Below are 24,949 nucleotides of genomic sequence, written 5' to 3' on the forward strand. Positions count from 1 at the left end.
TAGGAAGTTTATTACTAAAAAAAGTGAGAGTCAGACTATTTATTATTCAATATCTTTACTGGGGCCAACGCCAGCTGGAAGGTACTTGTGTCTCCTGGGCTGAGAGTCCTCTCTGTTTCTCACCAAAGGCTGTGCAGTTTTCCCTTTTGACAACTGCATGAGACAATACAACTGATATTTCAAAAGAATGCCATTTCAAGTTTACTTTGAGCACAGTCTAACCTTTCTATGCGTTACTTGCAAATTGACATACTCCCCAGTAAGTATAATTTGTGATTTCTGATCAAGTGTGCTGAGTTTACAGACATCCTTTGGCTAAATACTGTGCAAGCAGGTTCAATAGCCATAGAAGTAACTTTGGTGTTATCATACACGATCCGTCCATTCCGTAAGAGTGTCATGACAAGCTAATAACACAAAGTTATAGTTTCACCTTCTATGTGAGCGAATTCTTCATGTTCAAAACATAAAAAAATGGTGGCAGATTCTGTCATGATATAGGATTTTCTTAATATTCTAAAAAAGACATCTCATTTTTCTTAAAACTTAATGGTATAATTAAAGGAACAAGATTATGTTTTCTGAGACCCACAATCCAAGGACCATTTATATTAAGGAAAGTCTGCTGTCAAGGACATGGTGATAATTGCCACCATCTTTTTGAATGTCCATTGTATGCTTGGCACTAAGGCAAGCGCTTTCTATAATCTCAAGTACATTTCATACGACCCTTAAAACAACTCTATAAGGGAAGTATTACTACCTTCTTTTGACAGAAAAGGGAGCAGGCTTGGAGCTTGGAACATTAAGTGATGTACCAAAAGTTGCACAAACAAGTGGCAGAGAAGAGATTCAAACCTAGACCCACCAAACTCCAACGCAGGTTTTCAGAGTTCACATTAATTCCACATCACTGATGAGTTGGGTTTTGGTGTCAGTCTTCTGTCTCTCTTGGCCTGAGTTGTATCATCTGGTAAATAGGTGAAGGGTGAGACTCTCTACCCTGATGCTCTTTTAAGTAGCAACGAAGGAGCTGCAGGAGTCACCGTATAATTGCTAAGTGGTGGTAAACACTGTAGCGCAGTAATTGTCACTGCCTCTTTTAACATTGAAACATCGAGAATTTTAAACTCTGTCATAAACTGAAAGGTAGAAGCTGTGTCTATGCATGCAAGGTTTAATAAGGCCATATAATACGTTCTATCCAATTTTTTCTGCATGTTTATGAGATGACGTAACTACAGAGTGAAGGATAGTGACATGATGCCTAGTTGCATCACCGTTTTAAGTAGGCTCTTGATAACCAAGTCCACAAATACAAAAAGGCCTCTGATCAGTTCAGAGTACATGTCTTTCCAAGTTTTTCCTCCCCACTGGTCCTAGTTCTACCTTCAAACGCAATTCCCTCTTCCATCTGACAGTGTAGCAAAACTTTCAAGACTGGTTTAAAGGTCACATCAGTTTGATGTTTTCTTTTCCTATTAACGATTCCTCCTTCAGGAAAACAGCCTTTTGTCATCAGTAATCAGTATCTATTTAAAAAAAAAAATAGCAAGCTTAAAGTTTCCCTGCCGTTCTGCATTCCCTTCTCTTAGGTAAAAGCTGTCCCTAACACAGTGTCTGTTTTTCTAACAAACTTGTGTTTGCCTTTTTGACCCTACTTTTCATAAACAGATAAAGAAAAAAAAAAATAGGATGGCGAAAGTAAGGGTATTGCTAGAGGCATGAAATCACTCCCAATACTGCAGCTCAAAGATCCGTTTGGGATTTTCTCCAGGGGATGCTCAGCATCCCCCTAAACCTCTCAATCTCTAGGTCTTAGAGGTTTTAGCAGTTGCTCCATCAGACGAAAATTGGACACATACGTACTTCTGTTCATTCATGAATTTTCCACCGGAGAATAATTCCTTGAATAGGAAAAATCAAGCCAGTTGGAACCTTTTTCTAGTGCAAGCTTCTTGTGCTGTAAAGCAAAATATAAAAATGGAAAATCCAAGTTTTGACCTCTAAATCTTTATTATCATGTGGATCCTAATTTTAAAAACTTACCTTTAGATACTCTTCTCATTTTTCTACCCCTTGTTTCTATCATTTTTGATAGCCAAAGCTTTTCGTAGCCTTTTCTGAAAATTATTTTTTGTGTGATTAAAATACAGGGTTGAACTTCCAAACTACCACTTGTTCTATCTTGTCAAAAATCCCTTCCACCTCCCCAAATCTCTGATAAATCAATAGGACCAGGAGCACTGTAGCTCTTTTCCTATAAGGCTAGGAGGCTTTCCGGGTCACATTTAGGGCTTCTGTAGCTGGGGTGGGAATGCCAGGCTGAGAGGTATCCGTGCTAAGTGAGCTTTTAAAGTGGACCGGATCTTGAATGGTACTTTGACAGCAGATGCAAAGAGTGGAAAACAGGATTTTCATGCCTAATAAATCTTTCCAGAACGTTTCATCAAAAGGGATCTTGGTAAACAGGTTTAAGCCCTAAATATCACCAGATTACAAAGTGAGTAAATACAGTATTACCAATGGTTGAAAAAAAAGATGCCAGGAGAAATGCCAACAAGATGTTTTCCCCCAGTGAAAGACTGATCTCAAGTCTGCATCCAGCTTTGTTCCCAGGAGGGTGCTTTGATTGGAGGTATGCATTCAGAGATGCTTTAAGAACTTGATTGAAAGTACGACCTATCTCCCCATTTTTCTGACTACAGATTACTACCGAGACCCTTAAAAGAATCATAGATTAGTGGGTCCAGGGTAGTAGTGCCCATTCTAGGGGTAAGAATGTAAATCCCAGGAAACATTATATCATCCTGTTCCCTTCATTTGTTCCTGACAGGACAGTAGTAAATGCTGATCCCACGGATCATATTTCCAGCTCACTGAGTAGACTAATCATCTCCAAAATGATGCTACATAATTCCAGACAAGCACAAGATTAAAACAGAACCAAAATTTATTGAGCACTTAATATCTGCAGGGCTCTGTGTTAAGCACTTTACATATATTTTATCATTTTATCCTTAGAATACTCAAGAGAGGGACGTATCACTAGTCCCAGTGACAGATGAAAAGACAGAGTTAGGTCACTTGTGTTGAGCCATTAAGAATTAGAGCCATATCACTTGTGTTCTCAATCACTACAATGTTCTGTCTTCAGTGAGTCTACAGTCTAGTTAAAGAAATAAGAAATTGTCATGTGAAATGCTGGCCAACCACACACATACGCGTGCGCGCGCACACACATACAAAAACAAAACACACACACACATGAGAAAATAGCATAACTAAATAATATATTGAGGGGAAAGTATAGAGTTACCATTTTTAAGAATTTTGCGGTACACCAGAAACTAACACAACATTGTAAGTCAACCATACTCCAATTAAAAATTAAAAATAAAGAAATAAATATTAAAAGTTCATCTTTTCCCCACCAGAAAAAAAAAAAAAGAATTCTGAGGAATTCAAGAGGAGAAAATTTTTAAACATCACTGACATACATCTTAAAAAGAGAGATGAAATTGAGTTGGTGTTTGTGTGGCAGGTAGAATTAGAAGATCAGAAGGGTTTCCAGTGTTGTACAGAGGATCTTGAGGCCTTGTTTATATTATAAAGTATCAATACTTCCACTTAATCAGCAGCTTCAGTAAGAATAAGTCACACTTTCCATGGGTGCTAATACAAGTGGGAAATGCAGTTCCCTATACAGAGACTTATTAAATGTCATCGGCTTTGACCCTGTAATTCCATTTCTAGAAATCTTTCCCAAGGAGATAGGAAGAGATTCAGAGAAATATATTAATTAATGCAAAACGTTTTTATTGAGCATTCGTCCTGTGCTGGCCGGTGCACGTGACCCTGTGATATAGCCGTGAACCGGGCCAGGAAGTTCCCCTCAGAGTTTCCAAGCGTGTTCATTGAAGCATGACTTAAAACAACAACAAACTGTTTTCAAACTAAACGTCCAACAATGAGGGGATGCTTAAAAAAACTGTATTATGTCCATAGGACTAAACACTAAGCAGCCATGGAAAATCATGTTTTCAAGTATATTTAAGAGCACTGGGATCTCCTAGAATAACGCATAGGAAAAAAAATCCCTCTGGGATTATGTGGCTTTCCAGGTCAAGATCTGAGCTTCTCTAATTGCAATGGGAATAAAAATCTGAGAGAGACTCAAAGAAAGTAAATTTTAAGTGGTCCTGCTTACATTAGGATCCCAATTTTCAAAATATATGTGATAGTATTCTAATTTTAAACCCATATTTATAGATATGCCCAAATGAGTGTGGTTACTTCCTGATGGCAGCATTATGCTCAGTTTTTATTTTCTTATTTATATGTCTTTCTGTTTTCTAAAATGGGCATGTTTTACTTTTAACACCAGAAAAAAAAAAATTGAAATAACATAAAAACGAAATAATTGGCTCCCCTTCTTTTAAGTGGTGTGAGAATAAGTAATTGTTATATTCCCTTACATTGGAGGTCTATCCCAAGCATCTTCTGATTTTTTAGTTCCTGTTTGTGGAAATAAAGCCCATACTACAGAAACACAGCAGAATGATTTTGGATGATGAGATGGAGTTAATGCCATTTCTCGTTCAATTGGTCCCACATCCAGGAACTGGAAACACCGGTTCCACCTCCAAGATCACCTGCAAAGAATCAGGCCATCCGGCCTTTATGATTCCATGTCCATCATGTCGGGGCAGTTCCAGCTTGAGAGACAAACAGCCCTGCAGCAAATTTACAAGGTGGGTTGTGAGAACCTCACAAAGTTCAGGAAACCACAAGTCACATAAGACATGGGACTGAGAAAATAGTGCAGGATTTCTAAACCCTCTTCTTCAAAACAAAGTGACTAATAGCTAAGGTATTTCTATAAACGCGCTCGACACATAGTAGGCATTAATAAACATTGCTTTCTATTCTCCTTCCTTATTTATTTTAATCAGACCTGAAAACAACATGTATCCATAAACTTTTACAGCTGAGTCAAATTGTCAGAAAAGTGGAAGGAATATTTGCATTGCCTCTGTGATAATATTGTGGGGGAAAGTTAAGGCTATGAAAGGTTGGAATTATTTCATTTTTAATAACCTAATAGTCAACACAGTAGAAATACATTACATGGGACTATATGGAGAAAGATGACCACTGGTAAGACGCAGTATTTACAGTTAACGAGTGAATTTTTTTTTCCAATAAAGGAAGAAAATCTAAGCTGACGATACATTTGTGGGGAGGAAGGGGTTGTATGATTAAATTAGGCTACTTCTTTAAAATTAAGTCTTGCTTCAAAAGGAATTTCATTATGCCTTGCTCGCCTTTTCATATTCAAACATTGGAGCCAGGATTGAAATCCTGGATTTTTCGGGCGCCTGCATTTTAAAAGATTTTGTTTATGTTAAGGCTTAGGTCACTTTAATAGGTATGTTTTAAGGAAAACATTACCTTTGGGTGACCTCTGGGATTTGAAGGTGAAAATTCAGTCACTGGGAAAAAAAAAGGCATCTGAGTTGTCATGGGTGAAATATCTAACCTTAAAGACAATTGTGTGTCATCCTGTGTCTTGCTCCAGCAATAAAAAACAGTTGAACCACAGCTGGCACAAAGTAGGTCCTGATGGATCATGATTCTTCACTAGAAAAACACTGGCGGTTAAAAATAAACATGTTAATGGAAAATAAACTAGTGGAATTTTATAGAAGCAGCAAAACATTTTCAGTGATCTTTCAGGAAGCAGGTTCCAAACCATTCCCCCCAATTCTTAAATTGTTATTATAAGCGAAGCATTTTACCTCTGGAGAGAAGAATAAAATCGTGCCGGTTATCATATATCAGAATTACACAGGACATCGTCTGTTAATGATCATTTATTCCTAGCTACTTGAAGAATAATTCCCAGTAATTATAACAAATGTAAGTCAAAGAGTAATAGCATCCTTTACATAGTAGAGTAATTATAAGTTATGTCCATGCACCTGGGACAATGGTCTTTTATGCTTGGTATTAAATCTGTGCTGCAATTTATTCACAATGCCATCACTGGGATTGAAGAAAGGAAGCTTGCCTGTAGAAAGGAAACTTGTCCTCCTTTCACACTTCCAATAAGTCATTTGAAGAAAACTGCTCTTTGCATGCCTTGCTAAACCCAATTACCACCAAGGCATCATAAACAAATATTCATTGCATTTACAGCTGGTTCTTTATTGCACGATGCAAAATGTATTGTTAAAATTTAAACCATTTAAAGGGAGTCAGCGTCCAGATTTCTGCACCCATTTAAAACTTAATTGAAAAAAACCTCAAGCATGTGTTGCAATATTTTCTTATTTAGAGACTGCTGCTAAATGAACAATCATATAACACTCTCAAGTCTAGCAAAAGCCAGACAAGAATGTAGGCAGGCGTCTCTGGCTTTGATATTTGTTAACACTGGAATCTACCAGTTTGCTTAAGTGGAAAGACACTAAATACAGGTTTTGTAAAATTTTAGGACGAAATGGAACCATTAAAAAGAACGTTATGGACCCCCCTCTCGGTAGAATCAGTCACTGTCAATCTTCTGGAAGTTCAATGCAGGCTTAGAAGGAAGTATTGAATGCCACTGATGGTGTCCTAACTGAGTTAATGGGTCCATTAATCACGCATGTGCATCATTCTCATCTATAAGAGAAAAAATTAAACTAATAACTCAAGGAGAAATAAGTCTCATTGAAAGAAAAAAAAAAACAATTCTTCAAGGCTCTTCAGAATTTGGCCCTGCCAATCTCTGAGGCCTGTCTAACAACACTCTTAGGGGTAGCTCCAGTCATACTGAAAGAATCTCCTTCTAGGCTTTCTGTCCTGCAAGTAAATCACTCTTTTGTAACAGATACCTCTCCTCTGGTTCTTCACCTGGTACACAGAAACCCACCAGTCAGGTTTTAGCTTAAATATCTCCTCCTCCAGAAAGCCTTCCGTGCTCCCTCTCCAACTGTGTAAAGTTACTCGCCATTGATGTACTCTTATGAATAGGCTTTGCTTTTCCCTGCAGCTGCTTGTTTATTTCTCTACTACTCTCTTCTCATCGTGGGCAGGCAGGAGACTGTGCCGGCTCAACATTAAGTGTCCAGTACCTACCACCGTGGCTGGCACAGGGTATGAGCCCAACAGATGTGTGTTTGTTCGTGGATGCCCCTAGACCTGGCTTGTCATAGTGCTGTCCAGAGGACAGCTTTGGGGATGGGGTGGGAGAGAAAGTCTGCAGGAAGGGGCCGAAGAATATCAGGAGGTATGCTGGGAGAAAGTCTACCTTGGTGCAATGAAGTTTGATCATTTAATCTTAAAGCAGGTTTCTTTCTTTTACCTTGTTTCCTTTATCCTTCCCTCATTTAATTTTATATATTAGAGCTTCTCAGAGCATTTTAACATATGCTAATGTTTATTATTAAATTCTATGAAGGACATTTTCCAAGTTTATTTGCTCATCTGACTTTTTGTTTGCAAGCAGCCACCAAGATACGAGACATGTGGTTCTCAGGGAACACAATTGGAGAATATCTGTCCTGGCTAAACCTTTCTGTAATGCTATATAATTTTTTATCACTGTATCTATAAAACAAGAATAAAAATTAGCTGCAGTAATCTGATAGGAACAATAAGTATGTTATGAATCAAAGCATCTATTGATCTCATAGATCTATTACATAATAAAGATTTGTGGATGTCACACAGAGGGGAGGTATTCCTTGAATGAAGAAAGGAAAAGAATCCACATAGAAATGTCTGTGTATATTCATGAATTTCAATTCTACAAATTTCCAGACTCCCATTTGCTTATTATCAAATAGTATTGATTAAGCATGTGGTTCATATATCTTTGTTTAAGTAAACAATCTTCAAATGAGTAGATAAATGAATACGTGATGATGATCTTCAACAGTTTATCTTTCTCTTTAAGACCAAACCTCACAATAGAAAGCATAACCCAATGAAGAATGCATTTGGGAAGCAATCCATGCTTTCTACCCCTCCCCAGTCTTGCGGCCACCACGCCAGATGTGCTCTATGCAATACAGGTTAGGATGAGATTTTGTTTGTTTCTTTGTTTTCCACTACATTTGTCCTTCTAGAATAATACAGATATTAGGACAGCTAAACCATTGCGAGCGGCCACTTTCTTGCATTCTGAGCAGAAGAGAGAGAAGAAAGGGCCAGATGAGCAGATGCTATTATATCCAGGAATAAAAGGAATAAAAAGCATGAAATTAACTACAAGCCTGTAGTGTTATTAAGTAATTTTGGAGAATCACACTAAATTCTCACCATTTATGGTGAAATTTTGACTTTGAGTTTCACAATATTTCTATTATCCACTGTCTATAAGGAGACTGGGAAAGGCATTTAGGGATTTAGAATTATTGCTATTTACTCAGTGGTGAGAATGCAATCATTTTGAAATTGGGGTAAGTTGGGTTCAAACTAAAATTTTAGAAAACTGGAGGAAAGATTCTGGGAAAAGAGAGAGAAAGAGCTACAGGACTCTCCATGAGTCTTATCCATGTCAATTACCAAAATTAATGATATTAAGTGACGTTAAGTCAAAAGGGTACAGCCAATGCTTTGAATATGGTTACTTTTACATTTAGCCTATACACAACATCAAAACATCAGTTTCAAATGTAAAACATAAAGTTAGACTTTTAAACATTATAGTTAAATATACAGATACCTCGAAACAGCTAGCAGTTTTGGCTATATGACGCCATGATCAGACTTTTCAAAAATACAAAAGAGAGTAACAAATTCCCATAAACATAGCAGCATAAAATAACATACAGTTACTATCTTACAGTTCCTGTGGTCAGAAGTCCAGGCACGGCTTACCTGGCTCCTCTGCTTAGGGTTTCATAAAATTGCAACAAGGCTATCGTCCAGGGCTTGGCTCTCATTAGAGGCTCGGCTAGGGCAGGGCCTGCTCCCACACCCCCCCCCCCGTTGTTGGTGGAATTCATTTCCTTGTGGTAGCGGGACTCATGGAACCTTGCTTTGAAACGTCAGCCCACAGCGGAGTCTATAATCAATGCGATCACAAGAGTGACATCCATCGTCTTTGCCCTACTCAATGTGTTGGAAGCAAGCCCCAGATGCTGTTCCCTCCTAGAGGGAGGGGATTACACAAGCACATCTGCACCAGGACCAGGGATGTGGGGTCACCTTAAGCCCATCCACCAACAGCCCGTGAGCTGTACACCTCTCAACTTCTACTCCTGGAAAAACATGGATTCTTTTCATTGGTATCAGTTTGAAAAATACGAGGGACGTATTCTAAGTGGCCTAGCTAAAGTCAGGGATCCATCACTGGACCAGTCAACTGCAGCCAAGGATGTGTAGCTCCCAAGTTATTCAGGAAGACAAGTAGGGAAAAGGGTAGACCCCAAGAAATGCGGGAGAACGGTACAGGTTCCCAAATCTTACTTATTCCAAACCAGGTTTCCACTCTGTTAGAAAACCTGAGTCATTATATTGCTTTATATGTTTTTGGCCTTGGAGTTCTGGCCATCTTCACAATTTCAATCAGACTGAGGAAAGAAATCAAGAAATCTCCTTTTACTCACAAAGACTGACAGATACGTCACAGCCTCTAGCTTTGGGATATGATCGTATACATTTTAAGTCTAACAAATAGCATCTGAAATAACTCTTCCATAGCAAAATAAAGTACCTTAAGGTAACTGCTCAGGGTGCATCTGTTCTAATGTTTGCAATAGTTTAACAATATCTAGGGCTTCCCTGGTGGTGCAGTGGTTGAAAATCTGCCTGCCAATGCAGGGGACACGGGTTCGAGCCCTGGTCTGGGAAGATCCCACATGCCGCGGAGCAACTAGGCCCATGAGCCACAACTACTGAGCCTGCGCGTCTGGAGCCTGTGCTCCGCAACAAGAGAGGCCGCGATAATGAGAGGCCCGCGCACCGCGATGAAGAGTGGCCCCCGCTTGCCGCAACTAGAGAAAGCCCTCGCACAGAAACGAAGACCCAACACAGCCATAAATAAATAAATACATTAAAATAAGAATTAAAAAAAAAACAAAACAATATCTATTCACTCTCTTCTCAACAACCTACTAAGGTGTATCCACACTGCAATTACAAAACGCTGCTTAATTTTCTCACATTTTTAACCACATCAGATGCAAATTGCAAGATTAAAATTCAGAAATTTTTTACAGTGTTTTTTACCTCCCTGGCCTAACTGGACCTACACATAGGTAGATAAGTGATACTGTAAAGTTAGTAAACAGGGCTGGGGGAACATTATCATAAATATGATGAAAATAGGACCCCACCACTTAGAAACCAGTCAAAACGTCTTCCTGTATTTGGAAACAATCCCATCATCTTGACCTTTTAATGATTTTTAGTTAATAATATTTATTTTTAGAAATCCAAAGCAATTGCAGTCTTTATTCCTAACCTTAATATTTTCAGTTTCCATATTGAACACTAAAACCGCTAAAACCGCTTGAAAACCGCTAAACCAAATATCACTGAACTTTTCACGATAACAGGAAATCCTGTCACTGCAGCATGTTCAAAATTAGGAAAGCATTTGATCATTTGATAAAGAAGTACAAGCTAGTTAGTCCTGTGATGCAAACTTTAAGAAACAATATAAAATAAGGATAAAGAAGGATTTCCAGAAGAGCTGCTTTGGTTTGTTTGAGATGTTCAACCAGGAAAGTAAATTGCCAAATAAGAACAGAAGCATAAATTAGTTCAAGAGACAGCTCAGACATCTTTACTGAAGAACACTGATGGGTCCAGCCTCAGAGCACGGAGGTGGAGCTAAAGGGCATGAGCTTGTCTTCTCTCAAGCAATCCTTGAAGGCAATGAACAGTAATGTCTCTAAAAAATGTCACTTTTCAGGATATCCCTTTTTATATGCATTGGCCAAGCAAGGGCAAAGTGGGAGGACAAACCTTTATTGGAGCGGCCAGTCTGTCAGCTAAAACTAGACTTCCTGGAACCAGAATCTCAAATATTAGTATGATTGACCCAACCCCTAAGATTTCCAAGTTGACATTGCCCTGTAGTTAACATTCTGAGGTCTTTTTTTTTTTTGATAAGTTCTTAATAAACAAACCTTGTTCTGAATATGGTTACTCAGAGGAAAATGAATCCTTATTGATTTAAGGATATTATAAATATCTTTATGACACACAGAAACATAAATTCTTAGATTACAGACTTAGCAGGCAGTTTAAAAAATAGTACTCTAGAGAAAAACAAAACAACTCTCTGATTTGTGTCTTGTGAAAAATGTGGTTGTTATGGACTTCACGAAGGAGATGGTCACATAGAGATCTTTACAAACTTTTGATTAATAACAACTTTAACCATCTCTCAAACCCCAGTCCTCCAAATCCTATGAAGTTGATTATAGTCAAGAATAAATGGTGCTCTGCTGTGTCCTAAGTAAGATACTTAATACAGTGATGGTGACGGTAGTTGCTTCCAACCTCTGACCACCTTCTAAAGAGTCAGCAAAGAGAAGTAGTGGTGAGCGTAGACTTTGCAATCCAATTACAGAAGCCTGGGTGAGGATCGGAACTACTTAGAGTTGGCCAATAAACCCCCTTTTTTTTTTTTTTAAACCCCTTTTTTAAAAAATCTGTAAAATGAACCTAAAAATAGTACCTACCAGCTGTAGGCATGATCTGAAATAATGTATATAAAGTGCCTAACACATAGGGAAACTCAGTAAGACTAAGTTATAATTACTACTCTCTACCAGGTATTATTTTACTAAAAATGTTTCATTTTTGTCTCATTTAGTTCTGGGAGCAGCCCATTCACTTCACAGTTTAAGGAGGCAGACCCAGCAAGGATCAGTAACTTGCAGGAGGCCACGTGGCGGGTAAGTGACAGAACTAAAATTTAAACTCCAGTCTGTCTGCCGTCAGAGCCTGTTCTTTGCCACGCAGCAAGGTGGGAGGAGGGCTGGAGTTTTGTTGTTGTTTCCCTGAAGGCCAAAGAACACGGTATTCCAAAGAAAAGAAGGAAAGGAATCCTACACTCTGTAGCTCTTCCAATGCTAAGTCTGATGTCTGGATCTACCAAAAAAATTCTGACCAGTGAAATAACTTCCTTTCTAGTCTTTTAAACACTATTTTGCTTTTTCTAAGAAATTTCATTATGCATTTGTTGATTCATTCATTCAACAATCATAAACTACCTCTTATGCACTGGACACTGGGCTGGGCTCCATGTAAATGCCATCGACTGGAGAAGGTTGACTTGAGTATTAACTAAGGGCATAAATTCCATTTGGTGTGACAAGCAGAGAAGCTTCAAAAGAAATGCAATTAAATCAAGTTAGGGAGCAGAGTAGCAGTTCAATTAAGAGATGGGTGCCATCTGACACATTTTTTTGGACAAGTTAGGTAGTGGATGAAAAATTCAAGACCCGTGAGGGAAATCATGTTAGAAATTCAAACAAAGTTTCTAAACCAGGATAAGTGTGTTGATATTAGAAATGCAAAAAAAAAGAAAGAAAGAAAAAAGTGATGGGTTATTTGAAGAAACATCTCCTTCTTAAAGTCATATGCAACACTGGTTTTCTAGTCAACAAATTGGCAAGACCATACCCTAAATATCCGTACATCAAAATGGATATTTCCAGGTTGCTCTACCAGGTGCCCAAGGATTAATTATATTTACAGAATCAGAAGCCTGTGCCTAAAATCATAAATGTATATATACATCCTTTGTATTTGAGAAGAGGGGATTGTATTTCTCTCAGCATATGAAGTATTATGTATGCTAGCTATTGGACAGTCATCAGTGTCGCATGTATATTGAATGGTACTGATTTATCACCTTTAGCTCCATTTTGGTGTAGCACCTTTTCCCAATAGACATTACACTGTGACTATTTGTAGAAGAGTCATCTATTAGTCGAACAAATGATAAGGTGGTACAGAAAAGTCTGACTCTCTCCTCCACCTTCTCAATTCCCAGCAGCTGTGGTTGCTCCAAACTCTGAACTCTGGTTGCTCAAGCCAGAACATCTGCGGGTTTTCCATTGAGTTTTAACAGCTAAGCATGATGTAGACTGGGGTCTGCCAACAGTCTCACAGCCGTAAAAAAAAGGAAACTCACATCAAGCAGTTTCCTTCTCCCAGTGTCAACTTGCCTCCTGGATCTTCCTGCTTTGGGCTTCCTTCCAATGCCCTCACATCGTTATTTTTAATGTTTTATCCAGGGTATACAGTTATCTGCAAGAGGGTTAATTCCATTGGAGCTTACTCCGCTGTAAACAAGAGCAGAACTCCAGACTTGAAGGTCATAAAGTCAGAATTTCACTATTAATATCACTTTTTTAAAAAGTGCTTCAAGACTATCAAAAAGAAGACTCTTTCAGTATCTTTTCTTTTTTTTTTTTTTACTAAACATGAAAAATCTTTGTTTCCTACAGAGAATTTCCATACAGCATTCACAGGTCTAAAAAAACTAGAGAATTATTTTGTAATTTCAGACTGATTTGTTTCAAACACCCAGTCACTACTAACTTTGGGTGGTAATCAAAACGGCTAATTTAGGCAACTGTGAAAGAGTTTTAGCCCACTTCTTTACAAATAACCTGTGAATATAAACTAAAATTCAGGGATTTCCAGCCATCTCATTTGCCTAATCAGCTTCCCAGTAAAGGTTAAGAAGTTGGACACCAAGAGGGGAAAGTGGGGGGTGAGGGTGGGATGAACTGGGAAATTGAGATTGACATATATACACTAATATATATAAAATAGATAACTAATAAATAAATAAATAAAAACGTTAAGAAGTTAGCCATACAAAAATAACTATCAGAAAAAGGAGGTCTTGAAATAATGAAACATGCTGATACACGTGTACATCATAGAATTTGTAATCTAAGATTGACGTGTTTGAGCTTGAGATTCAGAATTGGAAGACAGATACTGAGAAGTAGATGAAAGAGGAAGAACCCATTAAAAACATTTGTCAGGCTATTTTGTTGCTAGTTTAAGAGACTTCAACCAGTCTCAATTTAGTACAGGATTATAGCATCTAGAAATTTGCCATTTACTTTATTAGAAATATGGACTAGTAAATAAAATTGTATTTCTTCTTGTGAAACAAAGCTACCTTTAAATTCTTTTTCGTCATTCTTTTTCATTCATAAAGCCCTAGTATAACAGTATACCTTATTTATGCAATTCTGCTCAATTATTTTTTTATCACTACAAAAATAGATCTTTGGCCATAATAAAGATAGATGCACTAGTATTGTTTGCACATAAGAGATGCATTGAAACACCTATTTCTACCTCATAAGTAATAGGAAATGACATTTGAGAAACAAAGTTTAAAATTAAAATTTAATGAATACAACCAAAACATATGCAAAGTCAGCTTAGAAAGATAAAACGAATTCCAGGCCAGCAAGATTAGATAGCAAATGGATTGTACATATCAATATGTCCATAGAGAGAAGGTGTGGACAGAAAGGGACTGCTCAGCTCTTGAAGAGAAGGAAAGGGAATCACAAAAGCAAACCTTAGCAATGTCCACTCATACGGGGCAAGGTTTTAAGCAAAGAAAAGATAGGATTTAATTTCAGTGAAAGTTGCATTTTTTAAAAAATGCGTTCGGCTGCCCAAAGCCATACCAGTAAGACCACCCTGACGTCAGGCATAACCCTACTGTAAAGACGGATATATCAGAAAATCTCATTCATTCACTCACTCATTCATTTATTTCACAACTTTCTACCGATGCCAACAAAATGCTGATGCAGGGCAAGAGGCTGACCATATGATGACGAGATGACAGACAGAATCCATATTCGCTAAGCTTTCACTATAGTAAGAATGATAAGCAGTAACTGAGTATTCACAGCTACAATATAATTACAGATAGTGATAAGTTCTATGTAGGAAATATTTAGGAGGTGACAAAAATATTAAGAAATGGGCTTAGGGAAATTTGGCAATGTACCCCAAGATCACACTATATTAAAGCGATGGTGGGATGTGATCCCCAGCATTCTGTTTCCAGAACCCACCTTCATAAATTACATATGTGTCAGCAAAGCAGACATGCAGAGGAAGGAACTTTAACTTGTTTTCATATGCATCTTTCATTTTCAAATTTATTCTTGCTATCAGGCCAGCTCTTGTAGAGTTGCCTAGTCTCTGGTCCTTTACCTTCCCCACTCATTTAAATTTCCTTTCCCACAAACTGATCCTGAAAGCCAGGGTCAGATTCTCCTTCTACGGACATGCCAGTTCATGACCCAGCCTTGACACTATAATACAGAAAGTGCATATTGAAGGAATCAGGTTCATGGTGTTTTCGCTCTGGTGGTTTTATCTCTCTGTGCTGATACCAACGTTATAAAGACCAGGGGGAGGCAGGCCCCATTGTACACGGGAAATGAGTAAAACAGTGTATTCTGAAAACTGCAACAAAAAACCATTGCTTTTCATTCCACGTGTGGAAGTTTGATACTAAAATAATTCTTTGAAAAACTCAAAGGGAATGCAGCCCATTAAGTTTCTCTAAAAAAGGACAATCCTTTCTAGATTCCCTGCAGTCTGATGTATGACAAGTTTCATTGCAAACATGCTTTAAAAACAGGATGTAACTCTGACAAGTCAGACTTTGTAACTTGGCGGAGGCAAAGATTTTGAAATGTACTTATGTATGTGTTGGGTATAAACTGTTATTGTACTGGAAAACTTCTTGAAAGGGATTTTTATAAGTCTCATCTTGTCTCTCTCTAGTGGCTGTTAAAAATAGAGTTTATTGGCAACTATTTTTCCTTGTGTTAGAGAAGGATTAACTTAATCCTGGTGAAATATCTTAACATTTCACTATATTCAATTTTATACAACTAAATTTTTATTAAGCACAATACTAAAATAACTGCAGGTATCCTAAGTGATCCAAGAGTTATACATTTGTCAAGTTTGTTTTTATAGACTTATGAAACTTAAACACTGTTCTCTAAATGAGGTAGTTTTTGCTTTCCTACCTATATTTAAATTATTTTAATTCTGGATTCATGTTTATATCTTTTTTTTTTCTATAAAATGTTAGAAGGTTCCTCTATGTATTTACACAGCATGGTAGAATTAGTCAAGGACACATTCCAGTTTTCAGTATGGTGTGCAATTTACAGAACTATTTGAGATCCTTTTTAAAAAAATAACTCTACTCAGGTTTATAACATTTATGTGTACTCTCACTGTTCTCTTTTCCAATAATAAAAGCTCCAATTATGACTTCTGGTCCCTCACCTCCACATTCTGAGCCAATCCAAAGGTAAGTGAAATAGGCAAATGTGTCCTAATACCCTATCAACCGTTTCGGCTTCTTTTTTTTCTTCTGTGGGGTTTCCTCTATTCATTCCTCCTCCTCATTTTAAAATATCCACTGCCCTTCCAGGAACAAACCTGATATCAAGAAATAATCTGCCTTTGTCTCTGATAGAACAATTTGAATTTATCCTTACTCATTCTCTCTCACTGAGACACTCGTCTTTTTTTTTAAGATTTTTTTTGATGTGGACCATTTTTAAAGTCTTTATCGAATTTGTTACAATATTGCTTCTGTTTTATATTTTGGTTTTTCGGCTGTGAGACATGTGGGATCTTAGCTCTCCGACCAGGGATTGATCCCGCTCCCCCTGCATTGGAGGGCGAAGTCTTAACCACTGGACCACCAGGGAAGTCTCTCACCAAGATATTTGTCATTTAAAACTTATTTCTACTCTTGAAATGAAAGAACGTGTCCTTGTTAAAGGATTTCCAGGAATTGTCTGTCGCTCGTGTAAAGGTGTGCACCTTGTAGAGACATGACCCGTACCTTGGAGCATCCCAGGTCAGTGACACAGGGAAAAAGAGAGATGGAGGAGTAGCCCTGGCTCTTTATTGCCTCCAAAGTCATCCCTTCCCTTCCTGGTCCGTTGGCCAGGACAAGTCACGTGCCTCCATCCAATTAGGAGGGGAGTTAGGCCCTGCGAGCAACGTGTGGCTGTTTGCTGAACAATAATGACCTTGCTCCCTTCTTCCTGCACACACCCAACATCTCCCCAAGGAGAGAAACCCAGATTCTGGCTGGTCCCTGCGCTCGACTCAAATTCCAGACAATGCTCAGTGGTGTCTTCATCAAGACTAGAGATGATCTTCTTGACCTGGAGGTGTGTGAACTAGAACAGACATTGTCCTCACACACTCACACCCCAAAAGCCACAGTGAAGCAACACCAGAGCGATCCCAGTAGGCTCTTGCATTCAGAAAGGGGAAGGACAGAAATCAGAAAGCAGCCGTGGTCCACGGCAGTTCTGAAACACTGCTGGTAGATGTGGTGGGGCCTCCACCCTGAGGCCAGAAGGAGCCTCAGTTGGATCTCTTGCTGCATCCCAAGCCCCATCGGCTGGGGGTTCTGTCTTGTCCACTTTCCAACCTGACTTCATAACAAATGAGTGTTGGGGGGACAGGTCCTCTTTTAAAGACTGTTCAGCTTTTCAGGCCACTTCCAACTTCTGGGATTTCGATGACGTGAGAGGTGCTTTAAATTTCATTGAAGGTTATTTTTTCCAGGCGCGGTTTCTTTGGCAGTTCATTTCGCCCCAAGACTAAGTAGGTTTCTGAACTTCTTAGTCTGGAGCGTGTGGCCTCTAGCAGAGGAGTTGGTGAACAGTTTCTTCATTTACACTGTTACGTGTAAATTCAATCCACCCAAAAGTCCTGTGATGAAAGTATTGCCATTTTGACCAGTTTAGAGATGGAGAGTGTGGGAGAATTTATTCTGAGAGGAAGAGTATCCTTCTTAGAACACCTTGAAACCTGCATGTAAGTAATGCTAACCTTGCCACTGTGACCTTATTTCTGGCATATTGATGTGCCCATTAGGTCTGACCAAGGTAACTATGGTGACAATGGAACACAAAATTTGAAAATTGGACTCTTTCCAAAAAACCAAGACCTGTGGTCACTATGCGTATGTTGCATATGCTATTTTAGTTTCTTTTACTCCACTTACTTTAGGCTTTTGGTTGGTTGGTTGGTTGTTTTTAAGCCAATCACTGAGATGTTAGATTTTGGTCAGGTAGATGCCTCTCTCTATGATTTGGGGTTCACCAGGATAGGCTGGATACCACTTATTTGTTACAACACTTGAAAACCTTCCCTGGCACATTAGAATTTGATAAGTACATTTTACTGATTATGAGAAACATAACATTTTTTAAAAAAACCTTATTTCTTGTTTGTCCCTGTGGCTTAATTTGTACAGGCACAACTGAAGGTGACAAATATCTACTTGTCCTGATTTCTCACCATGAGTTTTAAACAGCTCACGCTGTGGGGACTGACATTTCCAGATCACAGTCAAAAGGCACAGCCAAGGCTTTTGGTTGTGTCTAATTCTACACTGCACATGTGCTACCTTTCCTCAGAGCGTAATGTTGTTTTAGAAATGAATTGCATTGGAGACACCTCACAAGCACTGATTTCAGTCCTGCCCTGCCAGCCCTCTTTGGGGGATTCAGTTACATCTCTGAATTCTCTAACTGAAACTTCTACTTGATTCCAGTAAGTTTTAAAGAAATACAAGCCCTTGAAAAGTTTGCCCCTCTCCTCCTCCTCCTCTTCAATTTTTTTGAAAACGTGATTGATAGAAAAGATCTCAGAACATTTCCAAGTGCAGATTGTCTCTGACTCAGGGCCCCAACCCCATGTAAATTGTAGCAGGGCCAGGAATAGGACCAGGTGTCAGGGGAACTCTATTGGGGCACGTGATTTAAGAGGTGCCCAAAATAGTATCAAGATTAGAGATATTTAAATTCATGTATTAAAAAATAAAAATTAACATAAAAAAATCCGTGATGAACAAACTATCAAATTTTGGAATAAAAACACATTGTTCGTTCGTTTTACAAACAAATATTATGTGAAGGGAACAGTCATTTCCAATCAGCTCAACATCAAAGAGGTCCTGGCATTCCTAGCAGTGGGATTATAGAGGGTGACAAACGGCCAGCAGAGAGATAGGGCAGCACAGGGCTTTCTATATCGTCTTTTATTTTTTTCTGTAGAGCTTGTATTACTGTTTCTACTTGGTTCGAAACATGAGCGTATATTTTGATAAATGCATATAGGGGCTGCACCTTTTTCCTTTCTCCCCAGGCTCCTATATGGCTCGGCCAGCTCTGAATCGTGGCCTCCTGGCCTCCTCCTGTCAGAGCTACTGGTGCCCACGCAGCCCTCTCCCACCTTTAGCTTCTCAACCTTCAGAACTGCCCAGACTTCCTCCCCATCTAGTCTCCAGCTCCTTGCAGCCAGGGTTCAGGCAATTCCAGGCTTTGGATGCAAAAACACCTGGCAAGAGACTCAGAAGAATCTAGAACTTGGGATCAGAGGTATTCACGGCTGAAGCCAGACCAGAATTAGTGATTTTAGGGAAACTCAGGATTCCTGAATTTCCATTTCTATTTCAACACACCTCATGCTACCCTGCCGTGGGCCACACTGAAGAGCTGCCTTCTGGTTCTCACTCTCCTTCTCTGGGAGAGTGCATTCTTGATCCTACAGTCCTTACTGCCTTACAGATGAACTTGAAGGGCACAGCTCTGTACCTCGAAGCCTGGCTGTGCTTCTTTAAGAAAACTATCTGTTTGATGCCCACACAAACTAGAAAAATGCAAATAAGTGTCTGGTTTACTCTACAAGATAAAAAAAATTTTGATTTTTGTATGTTGATCAGCTATTTGGATGTTTCCATAACCGATGATTCCTTTCTAACAGAATGTGTAACATGTATGTTGTTTAAGATTGCTGTGAAGTTGTTGTATCTGAATGTTTTGCTCTGGTACATTTGTATTTTCAAGCCATAAAAATTTCCGAGTTCATTCTCTCTTGGAGCATTCTGTTTTGCTAGGTCTCATAAATGATCTTTTTTTTTTTTTTTAAATTTCTGAAAGAAAGTTGCTTGCATACCCAGCGGTCTCAAGAATTCTTCCCATTTCACTTAGTGTGTATCAATCAAAATAAAGGAGGATGCAGTGAAATATGTTTCTACTACTCTGCAAAGCCCCCAATAAAGAGAAATGTTCATAGTAAATGTAGCCCTTGTTTCACACTTTCAGCTGGGTTTCGATTGATAAAAGTGAACTATTTTGTCTTCATACATGTCACCAGAGGCTGGTTCAATAGTTGCTTAACCAGGACAAGTCCCTTTTCCAGAGCCTAGCCTTTCCTCAGTGAGGAAGCTCTAAGCTACCAAAGAATCACAGTAATTGACCTGGGTCTATACATCACGTCTAAATAGACACGGAGTAAATTGCATAGCATTTGGTAAAACAAGTTACTCAGTGCTCCCCTTTCAACCCATAATGACTGTAATTCAGTTAGGCTTATTGCCTGTTATTTAATATGATCCTACTGTAAAATTGTTCCTTTTGCAATACAAAGTTTAAAGAGCCTGCTTTTCTTCTTAAAGCATGCGGGCTCTCTTGTATTGGAATAGGATTTCATTATATTTAAAAACTTTTTCCACTGTTTACTTTATCACTGGGGTCAGATAAAGGAGCCAGAGTCAAAATTAGTCTTTGCTCTGGGATAGGGGACGTGAAGAGAGAGAAAACCCAGTGGAAATCAATGGTGGATTTATTTGTATTTCCATAGTGCGGAAACTACAGGAACATTAGTAATGTTGGAAGAAAAAGCACGGGGAAGGGGGAGGGTGTCCATATTTTCATTATTATTATTATTCTTAAAATACACTACACATAATCCTTGGATATTTTGCTACCAGGCATTGAAAATAGTCTATGATTCATAAATAATTTCAGGCAATCTCAAAATTTTTCACTGTTTAAAAAAAAACTTCCCAGGCTGAGCCTACCAAAAGGAATTTATGAATAGTTCCCCTTATCTAGCCATGAAAAATGCCTGGATATAGAGTTGACTTTTAGATTAAAAAATATTTTTACAGGTTCAATGAATTTTTATGCAGCTTTAAAAAAATATCAGATCTGAGTAGATATGATCCAGAGGATGGCCCTGATTTATCATCTCTGTGATGAGCTACTAGAATTCTGTCTTTTGGGTCAAAGAGGATTTTTGTGAGGAGGAAATGAGTTAGTACATATAAAGTACTTAGAAGAGTCCCTGGTACATTGCAAGTACCAAAAACAAAACAGCTGCTTCACTCTCATTATCACTGTTATTATTATGTGGAATAACATTGAAAGTTTGTTCATCCTACAAAGTCTATTTCAATTCGTACCTCCAGAAAACTCATGATGATGTTGGATTCTTTTCAGTGAATTTAGTGACCACATTATACAATTTAACACGTAGTTCTACAGCAGAAAGTCTGACTATGAACATCCTATTTGTGGATATCTCATACATATAAATAGACTGCTGCTTCTTCCACCGATCAATTGAAACTTTGAGAAAGCTTCTTGTGCTTCCCTAAATTAGACGTATACTCTTTTGGACACACACACACACAAAGACACACACATATGTGAGGCCATAACTAATTTACATAATCTGGGTAAGCAAGAATGATAACTTATACAGTGCCTAGCACCCATTAGAAGCTTAGGAAATATTTTACTAAGTTTTGATTTGACAACATTGGTCCATAATAACATAATAACAACTCTATCAGACCGTATCAGTGCATGATCTAGACATTTACACAGAAAACACAAATTTACACAAAATATTTAAGATATTAAAGAATATGTGTTATAAGCAATTGTTTTTCTTCCTCAATTGCTTAGAAAATGTCCAAATGTCCCCCATGTCACTGTTATTCCTGAGTGATGGAAGCCAAAACTTGTTCTTTTGTTCAGATACCCTGATATGCATATTATTTACATTTCTCGGACACTGTATCCAGTTGACTTGGCTCAGGGTCACTTATTCTGAAATCACCATGAAGTCACAGGGAATGGAATTTTACACTGAACAAGAGAGTCTAGACACTTGCACTTTGTATACGAGCATCTTTTAGTTTTATCATCATGGCCAAAGTCAGTCAACTTCACGTTGTCAAGTTTCTTAGCTGTCAGATGCCTTATTAAAGGTGATAAATTCAATTAGTTTGTTGAATTTATAGAATGTCAATCAATTTGACGTGTTTCTTTTTCTTTCACCACAGTAAATAAACTAACCAGTTTTCTTTTCTGCCCTCCCCCTCTGCTCCCCACGAACCGATAGAACCAGGCATAGGTGTCACTTTGGAAAGACTTGGGTTTAGTTTATTTATTTATTACTCACTAACTTTGTTTCTTGAACACAGGACCTACAGATTGGTTACTGAGTATTTGTGAGATCCAGAACATCAAGCCCAGAGCAGTGACCAGCACATTGCAGGACCAAGAGACCAAGAAAAACGATTGCTTCAAGGTCACAAGCATGAAAAAAGAAGCAAAGGTAGGTTATGGTGGTTTGGGGGATGGTGGCAGTAGTTGTGAAGCACAGTGGCAAAGATCAGAGTGATGATGGGTCTAGGGAGAAAGGCAATTGCAGAAAATAATGTAGAGAAATACAGAAAATATTTTATAAAAAGATGGTGGAGCACAAATTAAAGAGTCAAGAAAATGTAAAAGCCAAGAAGTTTAATACGGACAAGTAACTGTAAGTTGTGAGTCTTGGGCATAACTGCTTTCTAGGGATAACCCATCCAGGCCCACTTTGTGACACTGCTTAGCTAATGGAATACAGTTCTCCAAAGCAGTGTTTTCGATGTTTCCTACTCCTAATGGCAGAGAAGAAAAATGAGCCTTTATTCACAGATATAAAACCCCTTCAGCTACCTGAAGCCAAGCTATATCTTGGAAGTAACATATTTTATTTCAAAAATTCATGTATAATTTACATGCTATTCTATAAAATATCTGTGTTCATCTTAAAGATGTTTTTAGCCAAAATTTGAAGAAAATTGAAAGTTCCAGGAACCCCAGCATGTGTGTCCCTGAAGTTCTGCACACTCCTGGGCACGCTACCCTCTAATTCCCAGGAGTGTAGAATCATGGTCTTGAAGCAAAAGGTAAAGAGATACTTTCAGTATTGCTGCAAAGCAGATGATAAAAGTATTCAGGGGAAAACAAGCCTTTATTTTAGGTCATTTGCAAGTTCCTTGAAGGCATGTGCTTTTTTAAAAAAAAAAGTTTTATTTTATATTGGAGTATAGTTGATTGACAATGATAGTTTCAGGTGTACAGCAAAGTGATTCGGTTATATGTATACATGTATCTATTCTTTTTCAAATTCTTTTCCCATTTAAGTTGTTACATAACATTGAGCAGAGTTCCCTGCGCTATACAGCAGGTCCGTGTTGGTTATCCATTTTAGATCTAGCGGTGTGTATGTGTGCTTTTTTTAAGGGTGGATATAGAGTTCTTGATCTGTCCTGGACCGTTTGGATGAGCTCTTAAGTGTGTCCAAGGATTGGACAGAAGTTCGGGAAAGGGCTGATGTGTTCACAAAATAAGCCCCCGAGTGTGTTAACTATTGATAATTATGTGCTACTAGCAACTGCAGTTCAACACGTCACTTTCGTCAGAACGTCTTTGTTCGGACTGGTGGCAACATGGGACCAGCTGTGCCCGACCCCCAGAGTGGGTGACACTGACACACCTCCTGGCTGTACCTGTGCTCACGCACCTCCTAGAAAATTAGGTTGTTCTTAGTTAACTAAGGAAAAAATGTTTCTTTTTTGACAGTTGACAGACTACAGACTTCCATACCCACAAATACCAGCCAAAACGTATGCCTAATTATTTTATAAATTATGTTGTGCTGTCACAGACCCCTTCTGGGAGTCAAAACACTTCTACCTGTCTTCATTCCTCCCCTGCCTGGGGCTGAGGGAAACTCACCAACTGCTACCCGTCCCGTCTTGTTCATCCATCCTTGCTCCTGCGGGAGTCCTGTTTATCTTCCCATCAGCGGGTGGTCCCGCTCCGTCTGCCTTGGATCAGTATAATGGGACACCCAGTTTACCTTCCATGATCTACGAAGGTACTTCTTAAAATGCCCTCTTCCTGGGAAGGTGTTCACCTTCACGGGCTTTTTGTTCCGCTCTCTTTCTGCCACAGCAACAGGGAAAATCATTCTTCAAACACCTGCAAACTATTTTTTATTTTCAATATGAAATATTACAAGCAGTTTTGTGCACTGGGAATATGAGCTTCTGCTCAAGCCCTCGATGTAGAATTCATCCCTGAAAATTCTTAGCGCAGGGCAACACCTCTAGAACTGTCTGAAGAGCCCTCTACAAGTCCCACTCCCCACACACAGGGACACGTACAGTCACTACACTGTCATCTTCCCTATTCTGTTCTGATGCTTCAAATGCCTAAGTCAGAGCATGTGTATTTCATTCACAGAGGATGTAAAATACAGATGCTCTTGAAAGAGTTAATAATTGCCCTAAAATCACGCTGGAGACTAAATGACCTAATAGATCCTTCCTCTGATCATATGTAACAGTTATCATGCTTTTGGCTGCAATTAACAGAAAACCTGACTCAGGGAGATTAAACAATATGGAAAATGTCTCAGCTCACACAAGGAGACATCCAGAGACAGGGAGCTACCAGAGTTGGTAAAGCCGGTAGCTGAGCAGCGTTGATCAAGAGCACAATTCCCTCCACCCCGTTGCTCTGTGACCCTCAATTTGCCCCCTCTACCCTGGGGCTTGTCCTCTTGTCAACAAATAGATCCCTGCAGCCACTTACATGGTCAAACAACACTTTCAAATTCAAGGAAGGGATACGAGGGCATATCCAGTCCGAGATTCCCACTTTAGGAGTGAAAAAAATTGCAGAACAGCCCTCTAGAGAGTTGCCTCCAGATTTTATTCACCAGAATTGTGTCATATGGGCATCCTACACCAATAGTGGACAGGGAGAAT

This window comes from Balaenoptera musculus, chromosome 2, assembly GCF_009873245.2.
Source record: "Balaenoptera musculus isolate JJ_BM4_2016_0621 chromosome 2, mBalMus1.pri.v3, whole genome shotgun sequence".
NCBI lineage: Eukaryota > Metazoa > Chordata > Mammalia > Artiodactyla > Balaenopteridae > Balaenoptera > Balaenoptera musculus.